The 12249-nt window shown below is 45.0% G+C and overlaps 1 long non-coding RNA gene across 1 annotated transcript in view; it reads right to left on the reverse strand.

The window, feature by feature from the left end:
- Positions 1-2335: 2335 nt before the first annotated feature.
- LOC147718171 (uncharacterized) overlaps positions 2336-12249 on the reverse strand; it is a 170221-nt gene continuing 160307 nt past the window's right edge. The window contains exon 7 of the long non-coding RNA XR_015295562.1: positions 2336-2416. This is a non-coding gene — a long non-coding RNA (uncharacterized LOC147718171). The remainder of the gene's footprint in view (positions 2417-12249) is intronic.

Genomic DNA, 12249 nt, shown 5'->3' on the forward strand with positions numbered 1-12249 from the left:
GGGCATGGGTATCGTTTTTCCGAGGGACTCATACTTCTGTGCAAGAGAAACGATATACGCCTTCTATTTCTAGTGTTGTTTGGTGGTCTCTCAATAAATATATGAACTTGGCTTCACAAGGCTTAGCGGCTCAATATCCTTTTATGTCTTCCTCTTAACTTATCTCCCCCATTGAAGCAAGTGTCCGATCTCCTGCCTATCTTTTCTTTCTTCTCTCTTCTTCTTTTCTTCCTCCTTACTACTTTCCTCTCTCTCTCTTTCTTTCTTTTTTTCTTTCTTTCCTTTATTTTGTTAATTGATTTACTACAGCAATACAACTGATATCTTTGTTGTTATTATGGCATTGATTTTAATTATAATGATGTTTTCTTATTTATTTACTGTTCAAAATTTTAAGCTGTATTGCATAATATGGTATTTTATTTATTTGTACTGTTTTTCTTAAAATAATAAATATATTAGAACAAAAAAAAGCTGATGACATAAATATTACAATGAATATTGACACTGATGATAACTACATTGCTGTCATGCTTATAATAAACCTTAGCCAGGCCCTGTACTGAACAACAGTTGTGCTCGGGTGAAGGAAGAGTGCTGCAGAGGTTGCCGCATAGAGCGCATTGGATTCAGGGTCTGTCTTACGGCTGTGTGTGGCAGGATTTTGGTGCAGGAACCAGGCACCACATCCTGAAAAAAGTGCATGGGCACATAAGGGCAAAAATATTAGCTAAAACAGCACACCCCTCATCAGTCAAATATAATCCCAGACAGTAAGAACATCTCAAATAATGATACATAAGATGTAAATTCCATCAAAAACAGAGAATCCCACGATATCACAAATGGGATTATCATAAAACGATGTGCTTGTCATACAATTTAATAATACAAAAGGTGTATGTCACACAGAAAATAGGAGAAAAACATAGTCTTTGCACAAAAGAAGAGGAATTTGCATGTATATATTTTTTTGACACCGGAGAAGTGTGGCTCACTGGTTAGAGGAGGCAGACCTGGAAGCAGAGGTCAGCCCGGGACCAGGGTTCAATTAGTGGAGAAGTGTGGCTCACTGGTTAGAGGAGGCAGACCTGGAAGCAGAGGTCAGCCCGGGACCAGGGTTTGATTCTCGGCTCGGCGGGGTCTTGAGTCCTAAAAAAAAAAAATGTCCATGGACTCGACAATTCTCGCTCCGGTGCCTACTCGATTCACGGGTTCACACTCTGCGACTCTGGGCAATAGCTTACTTAATCTCCACAACGGCCCCTCGCGGTGGGATGCCTGGCTTTCACCTTGCGGATACCCTGCTGGGGTATCTCACAAGGGAATACCAGGACGGGTTCCCTAAGCAAGCGCCTTGATGCCTTTGGGTGATACGTGCGCTATATAAATCGCAATACATACATACATACAAATATATTTGACTATTTGGTTCCTTTGTAGTCACATAACGGATACATGTATGTCTTACCTCAACACGATTCAGGGGGCTAGCACGATTTTTGCAAATTTTTGTACTCTCTAAGATGGCGACTGTTAAAATTGGGAGTCTCTAGTTGGCACATGTCGGTACTTGTGAAAAATAGGGACCCTCTCCTCTAGTCAGAGTAAGGGGGATTACACTCCCAAAATAAACCCTGTTCACCCTCTAGGTGGCATGGCGCAACCAGTCAAGGCTTATTTCGGAGGCGGTGTAAGTTAAGCATTTATGACCACATACAGTTTCCCAGTGACAACACTACAAATGGACACCACGCAGGTTTTATATAAAAAATAAGTTATACTTTATATAGAGTTACCACAAGACCAGTAAACAACAAAAAAAATCCACAATACTATTAGATTTCCAGAGTTCTTGTTGAAAAGGCTTATATCAAGGTTCAGAGTCAGTAGATCTAAGGCTTGCATTGCCGGGCGAGACGGTGCTTCGATGCGGGGCTTGCAGCTTGCGGTGCGGGGAACGTGCCGGAGTTCAGGAGCTGGCGTCGATCAGTCCGGACAGCGGTGCAAGTCGAGTGGTGCGTCGCAAAGCGTGCGAGGCGGTGCCCAACTCCGGTGTGGTCACAGGACTCGAAATCAGCAGCAGTGACCGTGTCGGTCAGACCATTTCGATTCGGTGTAGCGAGGCTTTGCACGTCGCGGTGTCCTTCCAGTCACGGTGCAGGCTACGGTTCGGTGACGGCGTCAGGACAGAGTCGGTGAGTGCAGAGCTTGTGTTCGAGGTGGACGTTACTTGATACGGTGCCAACAGGACACCAGGCCTGTCAGGTTTAGCTTCGCAGGATTCAGTCGCAGTAGAATAAAGGACCATCTCCTGACATCAGCAAGTACCCTGACATGGGGTTCCCCCCCCAGGGTCTTCGAGTTATCAAGCGAGGGACACTAGGTAGGGGAGGGGTCAGCTGGGACAAAGGTTCTGAAAAGACATAAACACAACAAAAAGATAATGTCAAACAATCTACTCTCTTCAATTCTCGCTAAATCACATATGTCTAAAATACCTGTTTGTCCTCAGCATACGTATATAACAAAACACCATATGACACCCTGTAACACCATCTGATGAGGAAAGCAGAATCATGCATCAGTGTATATTCATTGATAAATAGACTCTCAACAAAGTGCTTTATCAGAACCCCTACCCTGCTTGGAAATCCTATGAGCATCACAGGACCTGAAAACCTCCAGGGAATTTTGAATCCAAAGGCAGAAAGGCAAGGTTAGAAATCCTCCTGACTGAAGGCTACCCAAGCGATGATACACAAGCCTTCCTTGGAAGTAGACACTTGGTTACCCCCTACCTAGGAAAGTAAGTTGCTCTGATTATCAAATAAACCATATACGCTGTTATTCTCACAGCATAAGCATAGAAGTGTACTCCAAAGGAAAATCCTCAAATACGGTAACTTGCGGTTGCGACCACCGCCAAGCTCCGCACTTAGTACCTGTTTGTATGGTTCCCAATTAACAGACGGTGTTACGCTGCAGCCGCACGCAGTAACCCGCTGTAATGTCCATTGAACACCTTTCCACACAAATGTAACAGACGGCGTTGCGCTGCCTCTTCAGCACGCAGTAACCCGCTGTAATGTGCATACCCAAACCAAGAAGAATCCTCACATACGGTGTTACGCGGCAATCCAGCTCGCAGTAACCCGCTGTGCAGAAGTGAAAGATCCGCCAAGCGGCAAACGCCCGCTAGCAGAACACCAGCAACAGAAGAGAGACGTGCTTCCAGCCGCAACCGCTCCGTATACTCACGGACTCCGCTGAAGCTCTGTCACAGCAATCTTCAGCTCCATACTCGCTCTCCAGAACCAGGACTCACTTCGCCAACCCGAAGAAGAACCAAAACAGGAAGAATTACGCGCAACCTCTCACGCGTCATGACAGGATTTATCACTTACTGTTAGCTCACCGGAATCATGGGAAATGTAGTTCCATACAGCATAACGCTGCTACGGTGGCTGAATCCTGACAAGGCCAGCCGTGAGAGTCGGTCACAGCTCCCTGCCTCTGTAGCCACTTGTTTCTAGCAGCAATTCACAAGGGCAGGTGAAGTCCACTTGTCCTGGGACTTCGGTAAGGGGGCAAGCTCTCTTCCAAGCCCTTGGAGATCTTCGTACAAGTTGAAAGAAAAGTCCACAAAGTTCTTTCTCCTCTCTTTGGCAGTCAGGTCACGAACACAGAATATTAAAATAAACTTCACTAAAAGATGTATTTTATTATTCTGAGTCCAGGCTCACTAAACTCGAATTTCTACCATGTTCTCTGAGTCTGCTAGGATTATAAATAGTTCTTACAGCCCATTCTGGCCTATGGAGAACAGGTAGCCTTGCAATAGTGAAAAACGAAAATGGCTGTAATTCACTATTAGGACATGCCACACACATCAGGGCATGTCCTACCTTATACTTACAAACACCCTGCCCGTGGGCCTACCATAGGGGTTACTAATATGAAGATAAGGGAAGGTTTAGGGACTGGCAAGTGGGTGCACTTGCCCAGTCAGCATGACAGTTCCAGACTGCACGCAGGCTCTGCAATGGCAGACCTTAGACACGTTTTACAAGGCCGCTTCTGTGGGTGGTGCAACCAGTGCTGCAAGCCCACTAGCAGCATTTGGAATTACATGCCCTGGGCACACTCAGTGCACTGTACTAGGGTCTGACAAGTAAACCAAATCATGTAATCACCAATTAATATATTCATTTACAATAGGGAGAGCATATGCACTTTAGCACTAGTCAGCAGTGGTAAAGTGCTCAGAGTCATAAAATAGCCATCAACAGTTCAGAGAAAATATAAGAGGAAGGCAAAAAGTTCAGGGATAACCCTACAAAAACGGCCAAGTCCCACAGCGGCCAATTATAAAGAGCTCTATGGTACCTACAGGTGAGACGTACAACTTCATGTGTCCTCCTGGATCACATGACATTTGAGCATCAGCATTCTCTTAAAAAACGAGGGCCATTGGTTTTGTTTGACTCGTGAGCGTTACCACACGCTGAAGGTTCAGAGCATGTAGCGTAGTGTATCGGAACCCCACCATTTGTACAGGTGAGTGTTTTGTGCGTACATTTGACCACTGTGACACTTCCCTTTTTTGAGGCGACTGATGACTCGTGTTGGTTCCACCTTATTTAGGGTCACGTTGGCCTTCGGTTATACCCGACCCAGCTGCCCCTTTGGTTGTTGTTACTGAATATCCAGTGTAGCCGCAGTCGCAGTCGTAATGCACCGCCTATAGTAGGTGAGTGGAGCTGCGTGGTTCTAATGAGATTGTTATTCCAGTTTTTCTTTTCATTGCCCATCCTACTTTTTGTCATCATTTATTATTAATTATTATATTTTCCATTATACTATTGATACATCGCAGCCTTGACCGTGTTGCTGTTCCACTTTTTCGTCACGTGGCATGGCCTTATTGCGGCTTTTTTTCAACTACATATTGTGAACTAATTACTTATCACTTACTTCATTAGGATATTTTAGGTGAGTGTGCTCACATCTGGTTTTTGATGTACACAGGACATTGTTTTCGTTTTACTGATTCATTATTCTTTTTTTCTGTTTAGTGCTCTGACTGCTACACCAGCAACATTTTTGGGGTATACACCCTGTGGCTGTTCTTGTTCTTCATCACAGGCGCCCCTTTTTATGAGGTGAGTGATTGGTATGTACCACAGCTTTTCTTATGCTCACTAGATATAGATGTGAGCTCTGGGGTTGTTCCTCACACATTTCTTTACATTATAATTTGGAACCATGGGTATTTTACATAATGGTTCATTGCCTTCTTAGAACCATTAGAGATTGATTATGACATGCATTATATTGTATTTTGGGTACCATTAGTACAAAGCTTTCTGTTTCACTCTATTGGTTTCAGGAGACTGTTTTTTATTTGGTTTTGCTTGTTAGCTTTGCCCTGCGTTTTGTATGATATAATACTAAACTTTATACAGTTACTTTTGGCTGGGGAGAGGATATTTTAATTCCTTTCTCTACACTGTTTTTATCTGTTAGAAACATATTCTCATTTGAACTGTTAGTTTACCTTGATTTGACGATGAACCGGCCAGGAATTTAATTGCTTTGTGGCGGGTTGTTCAATTTTAATGTTGGTGCAACCTTTTGTTTCTCACTTCTCTCTTTTTTCCACTGCGTTGGGAATGGTGCCATGATATCTTTATTACGCGTCTTCAGGTTTTGACATCTGTGTTCTTGGCTCTACCTGGGTTTACTTCTCTCGATCTGATCCACTCATCGTGGCGATCTAGGGTATAGTACTGATTGATCTTTCCTCTTCTTTTGTGCACAGACTATGTTTCTCTTCTATTTTCTGGGTGACATACACTTTTTGTATTATTGAATTGTATGATAAGCACATTGTTTTATTATAATCCTATTTATGATATCTTGGGATTCTCTGTTTTTGATGGAATTTACATCTTATGTATGGTTATTTGAGATGTGTCATATTCATATTGATTTTAATGAATATACATACATTATTTTGTTGTTTTTCCAGCCTTGAGAAAGTCTGAATACTTATGAGTGAGGACGAAACACTTGTTGGCTGCTTTATATGCTGGAATTTTTCTCTGAAAATCCATAAAAATGAATTATGTCTACGGAAGTTCTGTGAAGTATCCTGTGCATTTTTGGATCCCCTTGGAATTATAGGATTATTGGAACTAATTTATTGAATCGTGATTGATATTTGCCCATCATTTTGCTTACTGTCTGGGATTATATTTGACTGATGAGGGGTGAGCTGTATTAGTATATGTTTTTGTCATTTATGTGCCTGTTGTTTTCAACGTGCCAACAGCACTCTTGGGTGGTGGGTGCCTCAAGCTAGCTTAGCACCCTGCTGTACGTACAGCAATTTTTTTACTATTCACGCAATTTGAACCCTTCGAACAAGCAGAAGGGGTACCCGCTCACTGCCCGCCCTGTTGTTGCATGTCTGGCAGGAGCAGCGAAGGGAGTAGCAATCAGCCACAGCTATGGAAGTGGTGTTCCACCATTCCTTGCCCCTACCGGAATCCAGCATGAATTCTACTATCAGTGAGGATAACAGCACCTACGTCCCCTCACACCACTCGGATGTGAATCTCTGGTCATTCCACAGATGGCTGATGACTTACTCAGTCATGCTCTCCCTGGGTAATAGAACCTGTTGAGAGCCAGACAAGTGTCCCCATCCTTGATCCCCCTTGGTGTCTAGTTTTAAAAAATTTATAGGTTTGCTAGGTTTCCCTAGGGTTCAAAATCTACAGCTAGGCACTTTGCAAAAAAAGGGTCCATATTCACTGTGAAAAATGTGTTGTGTCCATGTTGTGTTTTGGGCCCTTTCCTGTCGCGGACACTGCACCTACCCACACAAGTGAGGTACCATTTTTCTTGGAAGACTTTGGGGAATGCGGGGTAGGTGGATTTTGTGTATCCACGCACATTCCAGAACTTGCCACCACAGAAATGTGGGGAAGATTTGTTTTTTGACACATTTTGAGGTTTGCAAGGTGTTCTGGGTAACAGAACCTGATGAGAGCCAGTCAAGTCACCCCATCCTGGATTCACCTTGGTGACTAGCTTTCAAAAATGTATAGGTTTGCTAAGGTTGAAAAACTACTGCCAGGTACTTTGTAAAAAAAGGGTCATTTTTCACTGTGAAAATGTGGTGTGTCCACGTTGCGTTTTGCACCGTTTCCTGTTGCGGGCACTAGATGTACCCACACAAGCGAGGTACCATTTTCCTCAGAAGAATTTAGGAAAAGCTGGTTGGGTGGAAATTTGTGCCTACCCACACAAGTGAGGTATCATTTTTCTCGGAATACTTTGGGAAACGATGGGTTGGGTGGAATTTTGTGGATCCACACAGATTCCAGAACTTTCCACCACAGAAATGTGAGAATAATGTGTTATTGTTGACAATTGTTTTGGTTTGTAAGGGATTCTGGGTAACAGAACCAAGTGAGAGCCATTCAAGTCACCCCATCCTGGATTTCCCTGGGTGTCTAGTTTTATAAATGTATAGGTTTGCTAGGTTTCCCTAGGTGCTGGCAGAGCTAGGGTTAAAAAACTACAGCTAGGCATTTTGCAAAAAAAGTCATTTTCACTGTGAAATTGTGTTGTGTTCAAGTTGCATTTTGAGCCATTTCCTGTTGCGGGCACTAGGCCTACCCACACAAGTGAGGTACCATTTTTTCTCAGAAGACTTAAGGAAAAGCGGGGTGGGTGGAAATTTGTGGATCTAAGCATATTCCAGAACTTTCCTCCACAGAAATGTGAGGAAAATGTGTTTTTTTTGTCAATTTTTTAAGTTTGCAAGGGATTCTTTGTAGGAGTCCTGGTGAGAGCCAGTCACGTTACCCCATTCTGGATTCCCCGTGGTGTTTTTCAAAATGTATAGGTTTTCTAGGTTTCCCTAGGTGCTGGCAGAGCTAGGGTTCAAAAACTACCGCTAGGCACCTTGCAAAAAAAGGGTCATTTTTTACTGTGAAATTGTGGTGTGTCCATGTTGCGTTTTGCGCCATTTCCTGTCACAGGCAATAGGCCTACCCACACAAGTAAGGTACCATTTTTCTCGGAAGGCTTTTGGGGAACACAGGGTTGAATGAATTTTGTGGACCCACGCAGATTCCTGAACTTGCTACCACAGAAATGTGAAGGAAAATGTGTTTTTGTTTGCCAATTTTTAGGTTTGCAAGGGATTCTGGGTAACAGAACCTGGTGAGACCCAGTCAATACACCAGCACCTGGATTCCTCTGGGTGTCTAGTTTTTCACAATGTATAGGTTTGCTAGGTCTCCCTAGGTGTCACAGAGCTAGGGTTCAAAAACTGCAGCTATGCATTTTGCAAAAAAAGGGTCATTTTTCATTGTGAAAATGTGGTTTGTTCACGTTGCGTTTTGAGCTGTTTCCTGTTGTGGGCACTAGGACTACCCACACAAGTGAGGTACCATTTTTATTGGGAGGCTGAGGGTAACACAGAATTGTAGAGCAACTGTTATTACCTATTGACTTTCGATGCATTTCTGCCTGCCAAGTAAAAGATAATGTGTAAAAAATAAGTAATTTTGAAAAATTAATTAATTAATTAATTGCAGGTTTATATAGCGCTAGGATCGACTCCCGGAGGAGTATCTCCGCGCTTCGACCGCTGCGAAACCCTTCCTGGCTTCCCTGAGAGATGGTCCCTTAGTGGGTATCTCCAGGGTGAGACCAGGCATCCCCGGCGGTCTGGTGGGGCCGTTAGTGAAGATGAGGCAAGCTAATGCCCAGAGTTGCCGAGTGTGATCGCTGATCAGAGGGGGCACCGAGGCGAGAGAATTATCGAGTCCGCTGACCCTGGTCCAGAAACCTGCCGCGTCGGTAATCGAACCCTGGTCCCGGGCCGTCCTCTGCTCTCGGGTCTGCCGCCTCTAACCAGTGAGCCACACTACTTCACATAAATAACCAATAATTCTCATGCTAGTATGGGTATTCACAATTTCGGAAATGTGCAAATATCTATTGTTTATAAACTCTATATTTTGTTCCCATTTCAGAAATACATAGGTGTCTTTCATACCAATTTTTCCATGTTTACATTTTCCCAATATAATTGGAATAAACCCGGTACATAATAAAAAAACATTGCAAGTTGCTGCTCAGTTTTTGGCTCTGTGTTCATCGGGTTCTTGGTGAACCTACAAGTCCTATATATCCCCACAACCAGAAAGGTCCAGCGGATGTAACTGTATATGATTTTGAACATCTGTCATAATTAGAAAAAGTTACAGGGGAAAACGTTGACACTAATGGCTGTCTTTTTAACTAATTTTCAATGTTTCCTATATTTTTTTATTTTTTTATTAGCCTTTTCAATTACATATACAGTAACAAAACAGACACAGTATAACCAGTGATCATACATGTACAATAATAGAATCAGTTGTAGACTTATACAATCTCCATAGATGATAATCAGAATGCAGCACTATGCTCACATCAGAGATAAAGGTATCAAATACTTGCTAACAGTTGACTTTGTCCACGACCCATGCCTCTACCGCCCCACAATTCACAGAGCCACTGCCCACAAACAATGCAAGATAACAATCCCAATCCCACATCGCGTTCCCCCCGACCCTGCCCTCCCACCAAACCTGTTGCATGGCACCCAACCCACCCACCAGCCATTTCCACATAACTCGGTAGCAATGAAGAATCTGCTCATTGAATCTCTTCCCCCCCCCCCCAACCCAACCCCCTGGACCCTCTCCCTCTGCCATTGGAGAAACGGCTCCCAAATATCTCGTGGCCTTGAGGTAGGCGGCATCAGCTCCCAAAATGTGCCCAACTGAGTGTGACCGTATGTGACATCAGCCAACCAGTTCTGGACTGTCGGACTTCTTGCACCTGCCCTATTTTACAGCCACTTGTCGCTTGGCATATAATAATAGCATATCATTTAATTTCCTCAATTTTACGTATCCCAGGATCGCTAACTCAGGGGACGGAACATCAACTCTTCCTATAATCTGGTTCACAGCGTCAAACACTGAGGACCAGTAATCTTCCAATTTCACGCAGGACCAAGCCATGTGTAGAAACGTAACGGGAGAGTGCCTGCACCTCCAGCAGCAGTCCACCTCCCAGAGCCCCATTCTGTGTAAGCTTACCGGTGTTCTATAGAAGCGGTGCAAGTATTTGAAGTGGATCAGTTGTAATCCGTAGTTAGGGGACAATTCAGTGAGTTGCCCACAGCAAAAGACCACTGCTCCTCAGTGAGCGGGGTGGGAAGCTCAGCATTCCATTGTTGTAGGGTTTTAGTTTGTTCTATGAAGGTGCTACTCTGCATTTGCTTGTGTATTCTAGTGACCAGCTTTCAGGGAGAGCTCACTATCGTTTCAAGCGCCTGGAACACTGGAGGAGCCAGAGGGAACGCACTACACAACTCCTTGCAAGCCGATTTCAACCTGTGGTACACAAACATGTCTGAGAAGGCCCTCAGCCAAAGGTGGGGGCATGAATTTGTCAATGGGGAACAGGTCAGCAAACGTGTGTAGGTCGAGCTTCTGGTGCACTGTCTTACCGATGCCACCCTCAATACACAGCACAGAAGTAGTGTGGCTCACTGGTTAGAGGCGGCAGACCTAGGAGCAGAAGTCGGCTCGGGACCAGGGTTCAATTCCTGACGCTGCAGGGTCGTGGACTTGGGTCAGCGGACTCGATAATTCTCGCTTCGGTGCTTACTCTAATCAGGAGTTCCACTCGGCAACTCTGTGCATTAGCTTGCCTAATCTCCACAATGGCCCCATCAACGCCGGGGATGCCTGGCTCCACCTTGGGGACTCTCAGCAGGAACCATCCCACAGGGAAAGCCAGGACGGTTTCCCCAGCGTTATACAGCGCCAGGAAACCTACGGGTAGCAGTGCTCTTTACAAGCTCAAATACATTTACATTTACAGGGGATTTTGCACCACAGACAGCAACGGCGCATACATTGTGGGCACACCTGCCTTTTTCCTCAGCTCGTTCCACGCCCATTTCAGCGTCTCCGCTGTGTCGACTTCACTCTGGGACGTTGCACTCTCGTGTATATAGCCACCTGTAGCGGGGTCGGTGCTATGTTGTCACATTCCACTGCAACGTGTGGCTGAAAAGGAGTAGGGTGTATCCAGTAATGTAAAAATTGGGCTTGAGTGCGTAGCGCGTAAAGGCGCATGTCCGGGCCCCCCAAGCCTCTCTGCCTCTGGGGTAGCATCAACACATCCCAGGCTGACCTTGCCTGTCCACCCGCCCACACCAACTTGACCAAATGAGACTTCAACGTGGCAAAAAAATTCAATTAGATGTCAGGGGAATCGGGACATTAACAAACAAATACAGAAACTTCAGTAGTACAATCATTTTTGTCAGAGCTATTCGCCCAGTGAGCGACAGGGGCAAGCGTTCCCACAGCCTAACCTTTCCTTCCAGCCAGGTCATGGCCCTATCATAGTTCATGTTCCAAATTTCTTGGAGATTTCTACTAATCCAGATTCCTAAGTACTTTACCTCTTCCGTCTCCCAACGCAGAGGAAACTCCGACACAACAACCGGGGTACTGTCTGTCAGGGGAAATACGACCCACTTAGACCAATTTATGCAGACGCCTGCTAGCCCTCCGAACCTGATGAATACACGTAACATCGGGTCCAATTTTACCTCCGGATTCACTAGGTACAGGGTCACATCATCCGCGTATAGGGATATTAACAGGCTGGGGAACTGAACCCAATGCCCTGTGCAGTATGATGTTGCCTCACACGGGCCGCCAATGGCTCCATCGCAATAGCGAAGAGCAGCGGGGACAGAGGACAGCCCTGCCGCGTGCCCCGTGAGATTGGGAATGGATCCGAAATCAATCCATTGACCTGTATCCTCGCACTAGGGGCAGTGTACAGAAGACGGATCTTTTGTATAAAAAGCGGGCTGGACCCCATACTTGACAGGATCTGGAACATATACGGCCATTCTAGGGTATCAAACGCTTTCGTGGCGTCCAAGAACACCACAGCAGCGTGCACAGAGGGGTGCAAATAATGCAGTGCAGAAAAAATGGTACGTAAGTTGTGAGAGGTAGATCGGCCCGGAATGAACCCCGACTGATCAGGGCGTGCTATGAGCGGTAACAAGGGTTGCAACCGATCAGCGAGCAATTTGGCGAATATTTGTGCGTCCACGTTAATCAACGAGAGGGGCCTATAAGA

The sequence above is a fragment of the Lissotriton vulgaris genome, chromosome 4_2, assembly GCF_964263255.1.
Source record: "Lissotriton vulgaris chromosome 4_2, aLisVul1.2, whole genome shotgun sequence".
Lineage (NCBI taxonomy): Eukaryota > Metazoa > Chordata > Amphibia > Caudata > Salamandridae > Lissotriton > Lissotriton vulgaris.